Source organism: Phoenix dactylifera, chromosome 1 (assembly GCF_051530095.1).
Source record: "Phoenix dactylifera cultivar Ajwa chromosome 1, Ajwa_hap1_PhDact_Kaust_v1.1, whole genome shotgun sequence".
In the NCBI taxonomy this organism is placed as follows: Eukaryota; Viridiplantae; Streptophyta; class Magnoliopsida; order Arecales; family Arecaceae; genus Phoenix; species Phoenix dactylifera.
This window is the reverse complement of record NC_143190.1, coordinates 30,982,352-30,990,235: the sequence shown is the minus strand read 5'-3', so window position 1 is coordinate 30,990,235 and position 7,884 is coordinate 30,982,352. Positions and strand designations below refer to the sequence as shown.

Genomic DNA, 7,884 nt, shown 5'->3' with positions numbered 1-7,884 from the left:
GGCTGGAAGCCCGGCCCCCGTTCACCCACCTCCGGCCGAACCCATTTCGGCTGGATTGACCCCGGCCGGCCGCCGTCGGCCGGCCGAATCTCCCAAAAAGGAACTTCCCCGAAACAGGGGAAGTAAAACCCATTGATTCCCATCGTTTCTCTCCCCTTAAATCCAAAAAAATAGGCCTACGTTGTCTTGCTCACCTCCGGTCGTCGACGAGTGTTTCTCCGGCGGCGATGGCGGCTCCGGCGACGACGGGGCTCCGGCGATCTTCTCAAAAGAGGGGAAAAAGAAGAGGAAGGGATGGGTTCTCAGAGAAGAGAAAGAGAGGGAGAGAGAGAGAGAGAGAGAGGGAGAGGGAAGAGGGGAAGAGGGAAGAGGGAAGAGGGAAGAGGGGGGGGGGGGGGGGGGGGGGGCTTGCGGAGATCACGCTGGCCGTTCGGCCGGCGTGTTCATCGTGGGAAGACCACGATGAACAGACTGAAGTCGGCATCCATTGCCGACTTCAGTTCATTGGGCCCAAGAATGGGCCCAATTTCAGGTCCTTACAGGTAGAGTTTAGAATGCAGTCTCTCCTACGATGATTGCTAGGACATCACAAAGCTGCGGAAGCTAGTAATGCTGCAATGCAACTCCAAACGTTGGATACTGCATGCAAGTTGGATTTGTTAGAGAAGATGCACACGATGATTGTCATAGTGTCCTAAGATCCTTATTCTTGCCCACTGAATGGACAGGCTTTATAGCCAACGGCAGCAGATTTTGGGTGAGAAGAACGGAATGAAATGCAATGCCATTTTTATCTCTTCCCAGTATCTGGAATGTGCAAAGTATATTACATTTTTTTCTTCAATTGAGGGGACACATGATACTCTTTTTCATCAATATGTTCTTCCAATATTTGTGGTTGCAGGATGAAATAGTTATGGCAGGCCAGCCGCAGGCCAGCAAGATGTACGTTTTCATTTGAGCTGAGTTATAGTTTCTTGTATTTGATGCATTGAGGAGCCATAATGCGGATTTTTTGAGGTCTCCCGTATCAAAACAGTAATCTGCATAGAAATATATATATATGAACTGCTTCATTCTTCTTGTTTTCCTTTCAATCCAAATCTTGCATAAAATTGCGGGACTTCTTCAGATGAGGTTTCTGAGAGGTATGCTGGAGTACAATCAACTTAAGATGCTTGACCTGTGTCTGGACTAGCCAATCAATGAATTGATGCTTTCCACAAGACATTCCTCCAGGAAATTGGAAAATGGCAACGACAATACGTTTAGTTTGCTTTTCTTTTGTTTCTCATAACTAATTAGAAGCAGCGGATTGGCCCTGACAGCTAACAATCAAATCCGGAACATAACGCTAACCCTGCTACCGAGGGATACTGCCCATGTGTAATACCCCTAAAAAAAAAAAAAAAAAAAAAAGGGGTGGACGGGCCGGCCCGAAAAGACCGGGCCCATCCACCATATACGATCGTGCCTAGGGCACGATCGTGGTAGAGAGGAGAACAGGAGAGAGGGCGGCGGCGTTAGAGGAGATCGCCGGAGAGACGAGCGCCGGAGGGAGGAACCGGCCGGCCGCGGAGGAAGCCAGAAGCTTTTCCCTCCCTCGGTGAAGATCCCCCACAAATCGGGAGAAGAAGTCTCGGATCCGTGCATGAAAACCCAAGACCCCTCCTCCGATTCCTCGCCGGAAAGTCGCCGGAACACCCTCATCGGGCCGAGGTAAGCATGGCTTCGTCCTTTGCATTTTATTTGCCTGGTTTTGCGTTGGGTTTCCTGGGTTATGGCCGACGGAATCACCGAAGAAGGATCCGAAACAGACCCTGTTTCGGCTCCTCTCCTCCGGATTTTGCCGCCGCCGGCCGCTGGGTTGGCCGGGATTCATGGCAGTAGGGTGGACCGGGTTGTGTGGGGGTCAAAGAGGGTTTTTCGGGCTTAGTTGGTGATCGGGAGTAGTGGATCCAAGGTTATCTTCCTCGCAATCCCATCTCTTTTTCTCCTTCCTCTCGTCGGCTGGCCGCCGGCCGGCGACGACGGTGAGGTGGCCGCCGTCGGGTGAAGGCTGAGCCACCATCCTGGTGGTTCTTCTGTTGATGACGGAGGAGAGGGAAGGGAGGAAAAAGGGGACCCTGTGTATGTTTTGGGGGGGGAAGAAGAAGAAGAAGAATGAGAAGGAACTTCTCCTTCTCTCCCTCTCTTGGTCGGTCACCATTGCCAGCGATTGCGACAGTGGCAGCTGGCGATGGTTCGGCCAGCGGTGTTGTTGGGTTGGGGAAGGAGAGGGTACAGCCACCATGGCTGTTGTCCTTGGATCAAAAAAAAAAAGATTTGAGGGAGGGAGATGTATTCCCAACCATGAAGAGAGAGGAATCATCCCTTTATGTTGGTCTCTTCATCGGGACCGGCCATCGTCGCCGGCATGGCTGCGGCCACGGCTGGCGACGACATGGGCCGATGGTGCAAGGTGGGAGTCGGGCCACCCCGACTGCCCTAGATCTGGAGAGATTGAGATGTTTGGGGACCTAGTGATGGACCCCATAGTAGATGTGAATTATGGTTTAGAATATTTAAATATTAAATAATTTAGTTTGTGATTTATAATTGATGTTGTAGGGGAAGAGTCAGCGGTGCCAGGAGGTTTTGATCAGGGGACTCAGCACCCCAGCTCGTAGGTTGTGATCCAGATCTGTATTTGAGTCTATCTATAATTTCGGTAAGGATCCTTGTACGCCAATCCTGCATGATAAAATATTTTTATACTTAGATATGTATGATATGCTATGATCCAAACAAATCAAGAATAGTTTTATATTAAATTATATTTTGATCGTGTTGGCTTGTGGTTGATATTATGATCGTATTTGCTTGTGGTTGGTATCATGATGGATGCATACATGCGCATAACCTATACCTACATAATTGGACTGATGGATGTGGTGCTCTAAACTAACCATGTGATATTGGTTGCCCCGTCACGGGCTGGAAACGTGACCGTGGTTAGTTTAAAGCCGGAAATAAATAAAAAGGATTTGATGTGTGGAGGTAAACTGGATTGTATGAAAAGGGACTTTGGGTTTATCTTGTTATTATGGCAGGCCCCGTCACAGGCTAAAAATGTGGTACTTTGGTAGGCCCCCTCACAGGCTAGAAATGTGGAACTATAATATGCAGGCCCTGCCACAGGCTGAAAATGTGATACTTTGGTAGGCCCCCTCACAGGCTAGAAATGTGGAACTATAATGTGCAGGCCCCGCCACAGGCTGAAAATGTGATACTTTGGTAGGCCCCATCACAGGCTAGAAATGTGGAACTATAATGTGCAGGCCCCGCCACAGGCTGAAAATGTGATAATTTGGTAGCCCTACCACAGGCTGAGAAATGTGACCGAGATTTGGCCCAAAGTCGGAAAGATAATTGATCCGGATCAAGTTAACATGGAATGGGAAGAAAAAGCATTGAAAATATTAATGAAGATTTATGAGCTATCATATGCTATATCATTCTTGCATGGTTGGACTTTCATTGATATTTGACGTACATACTTATGTTGATTATTTAAGGCCTTTTGATAGCCGGTTTATGATTTCATGAAATGTGCATCGATTTGTCGTGGTTTTCAAATCTATATTATTATTGTGTTGGTGTGGATGTGTAGGGATTCTTACTGGGCTGTAAAGCTCACCCCCTCTTCTTCTTTTTCTTTACCAGAGTTACATGATGCATTGATTTGGACAGGATGGGCGCAGAGTGCGAGTACCCGAGTCATTAGTTAGTTGGTTTGTTTATCTTTCTTTGATGTTGATGAACATTTGAAGATCTTGTAATTGAACTAATTTGTTTATTTGGACATGTTGGACTTGTCTATTTGAATTACTAAATTAATTGTGGATTTATTGGAATTTTTGATAATCATAGGCCTTGCATGATCTCTAGGGCACTGCTCTAGGGCTCATGCGGCCGGTCGCGTTCCGGACCCGGGTGCTGGGTTCGGGGCGTGACAGAGTGGTATCAGAGCTTAAGTTTAAGGTATCCTAGGGTTTATGTTCAGGTGAGTGTGAGTGGGGATATGATAGGAAAACTATCAGAGCCTTGGTTTATAATCACTTGAGATTGTAATAGGAATGATATTGTAATCTAAGCTTTAAGACCACTTGGGACTATGGCCTTAGTGGCATTAGAGTTTGAGGTTTAAGATCATTGGGGATAGTGACAAAATTGGAATCCGAGCATATGTTTAAGATCACTAGGGATTGTGATAGAAATATATCATAGCTTAAGGTTATGATCACTTGAGACATGATAATTAAATTCAGTGCTTAAGGTGTAAGATAACAGGGCATTGTGATAAAATGTATGCATCGGATTTGGTTTTCGATGAGTGTGGAAGAAAAGTATAAATTGTCTTTGATCATGATAAGAGAGGTTTGACCTAAGATAACTGTAGGAAGGTCAACAATGGCATATCGGTTATACCATGTTCAGATATTATTTAAATGATCTGGAAGTTCAAACTTGATATAGGTTTTGATGTGATCGTACTTTTGGTATTGCTGCTAATTATTAGAGTGGGATTTGTACGTAGATCTTCTATAGTATTGGAGTGAGCTAAGGAGATTTCATAATATTGAAAAGAAATGTTCTTCGAAGTTGAAAATGTATGTGGATTATATCTGGTATTGGCATGTTGGATATTGCAAATAGGTCTATTTTCTATTAATGTATTTGATTATTTTGAGGCCATAGAGTATGCATATTGATGGGAGAATTCTAATTATTTGAATTCTCATGTTTGGATTGGGCTACTGGATTTTACTTGTAATTGTAGAAGACTATTTGATGTGTTGATGTAAAACTCAAGCCTAGGTTTAAGATTTGAGCAGGGATCTTTTGTCATTATTGATGAAGCCACTAATAAATGTCATATTGAGTAAAGACTTCGATCATGAGATGCTTACATGAATTATCATATATAGCATTGCTGATGAATGTTAAGAATTTTGGTGGAGAAAGATCTGGAGATTGATAGAGTTAATTTCTAATCATAGTGTATTGGCTCAATGGCTTTTAACCCATTGAATTGAAGTAAATCTTTTTGGAAAGAAAATCAATATAGATTGTCTAATTGAATTGCTGAGAAAATCCAAGGTTAACGTATTTTAAATTAAACCTAGATATTTTGGATCCTAAAATGGTTGTGAAGATCATGTAGTGACGTTAAACTTGATTAATGCCTTGAAGGTTAGTTATGGTTAGTATACTCTACATAAATTGAGGACAGAGAGATCTGGAGGTTCTGCTCAATTAAAGTTTTGAAATTTGAATTTTCCTACTCCTAGTGCAAAGTGATATTTTGGTCCTAAATCTTTAGAGGCTTTAGAGTATTTAATGAATTAAATCAGAGCGCGCAGCGAAAGTGTGGTGGTTTGAGTTATTTTGAAACTGGTTAAGGACAATATTTGATCTAAAAGGCATTATGATGGAACACTTGAGTTAGTTTCTAATAGAGGAGAATATTGTTGATTCTATGGATGATCGAGAGGTAGCTATGTAATTTTACCAGTGTGCTCTTCTATTGCTGAGAACTTTTGGGAGAATCTTGGGCATCTTAAATTTAGCATTAACGGTTGATGATTCCTTGGTTGGTCTTAGACCTGAAATGTTTTAACATGAATCTCGTACTCCTAGATCGGTATTGTCAATCTAGCTATTTGAAAGGGGTTTGAGGTTTTCCTAGGATAGAGGTTGATCATTAAATTATGGGCAAAGTTAAGAAAAGAAAGAGGATTAAAGATTATGAAGACCATTTGACGATAAAGCCTTCTCCTATCCTTGTTAAGCCAATTATGATCTTTATGCGAAATTAATCAAGAGTAATTAAATTCTCGGAAAAAAGAATTATGACATTGGGAGTTTGGAATTCTTTTGAAGGAGATCAAAAGAACTTACTATGTGTGGTAAATAGAAAGGATCAAGTTTTGAGATGATGTAATTTTTGTATGTCAAAATCTTGTGGGTAGGTACTCCGAGAGGGAGACTATTTGAAATCTCAGGGATGATATAATGGATGCAATTTTTTTTTTAAAAAAAAAAAATTTGAGGCTTCAAGTAAGTTAATTTCGAGGACGAAATTTTTTTAAGGGGGAGAGTATGTAATACCCCTAAAAAAAAAAAAAAAAAAAAGGGGTGGACGGGCCGGCCCGAAAAGACCGGGCCCATCCACCATATACGATCGTGCCTAGGGCACGATCGTGGTAGAGAGGAGAACGGGAGAGAGGGCGGCGGCGTTAGAGGAGATCGCCGGAGAGACGAGCGCCGGAGGGAGGAACCGGCCGGCCGCGGAGGAAGCCAGAAGCTTTTCCCTCCCTCGGTGAAGATCTCCCACAAATCGGGAGAAGAAGTCTCGGATCCGTGCGTGAAAACCCAAGACCCCTCCTCCGATTCCTCGCCGGAAAGTCGCCGGAACACCCTCATCGGGCCGAGGTAAGCATGGCTTCGTCCTTTGCATTTTATTTGCCTGGATTTGGGTTGGGTTTCCTGGGTTATGGCCGACGGAATCACCGAAGAAGGATCCGAAACAGGGTACCCCTGTTTCGGCTCCTCTCCTCCGGATTTTGCCGCCGCCGGCCGCTGGGTTGGCCGGGATTCATGGCAGTAGGGTGGACCGGGTTGTGTGGGGGTCAAAGAGGGTTTTTCGGGCTTAGTTGGTGATCGGGAGTAGTGGATCCAAGGTTATCTTCCTCGCAATCCCATCTCTTTTTCTCCTTCCTCTCGTCGGCTGGCCGCCGGCCGGCGACGACGGTGAGGTGGCCGCCGTCGGGTGAAGGCCGAGCCACCATCCTGGTGGTTCTTCTGTTGATGACGGAGGAGAGGGAAGGGAGGAAAAAGGGGACCCTGTGTATGTTTTGGGGGGGGAAGAAGAAGAAGAAGAATGAGAAGGAACTTCTCCTTCTCTCCCTCTCTTGGTCGGTCACCATTGCCAGCGACTGCGACAGTGGCAGCCGGCGATGGTTCGGCCAGCGGTGTTGTTGGGTTGGGGAAGGAGAGGGTACAGCCACCATGGCTGTTGTCCTTGGATCAAAAAAAAAAGATTTGAGGGAGGGAGATGTATTCCCAACCATGAAGAGAGAGGAATCATCCCTTTATGTTGGTCTCTTCATCGGGACCGGCCATCGTCGCCGGCATGGCTGCGGCCACGGCTGGCGACGACATGGGCCGATGGTGCAAGGTGGGAGTCGGGCCACCCCGACTGCCCTAGATCTGGAGAGATTGAGATGTTTGGGGACCTGGTGATGGACCCCATAGTAGATGTGAATTATGGTTTAGAATATTTAAATATTAAATAATTTAGTTTGTGATTTATAATTGATGTTGTAGGGGAAGAGTCAGCGGTGCCAGGAGGTTTTGATCAGGGGACTCAGCACCCCAGCTCGTAGGTTGTAATCCAGATCTGTATTTGAGTCTATCTATAATTTCGGTAAGGATCCTTGTACGCCAATCCTGCATGATAAAATATTTTTATACTTAGATATGTATGATATGCTATGATCCAAACAAATCAAGAATAGTTTTATATTAAATTATATTTTGATCGTGTTGGCTTGTGGTTGATATTATGATCGTATTTGCTTGTGGTTGGTATCATGATGGATGCATACATGCGCATAACCTATACCTACATAATTGGACTGATGGATGTGGTGCTCTAAACTAACCATGTGATATTGGTTGCCCCGTCACGGGCTGGAAACGTGACCGTGGTTAGTTTAAAGCCGGAAATAAATAAAAAGGATTTGATGTGTGGAGGTAAACTGGATTGTATGAAAAGGGACTTTGGGTTTATCTTGTTATTATGGCAGGCCCCGTCACAGGCTAAAAATGTGGTACTTT

The 7,884-nt window shown here is 44.6% G+C and overlaps 1 long non-coding RNA gene across 1 annotated transcript; it reads left to right on the top strand.

The window, feature by feature from the left end:
* The first annotated feature begins 1,510 nt into the window (after positions 1 to 1,510).
* On the top strand, positions 1,511 to 7,434 carry LOC149768567 (uncharacterized). The gene is made up of 3 exons (XR_016409161.1): positions 1,511 to 1,719; positions 2,611 to 6,477; positions 7,372 to 7,434. It is a non-coding gene; the product is annotated as an uncharacterized LOC149768567 (long non-coding RNA).
* Positions 7,435 to 7,884: the final 450 nt, after the last annotated feature.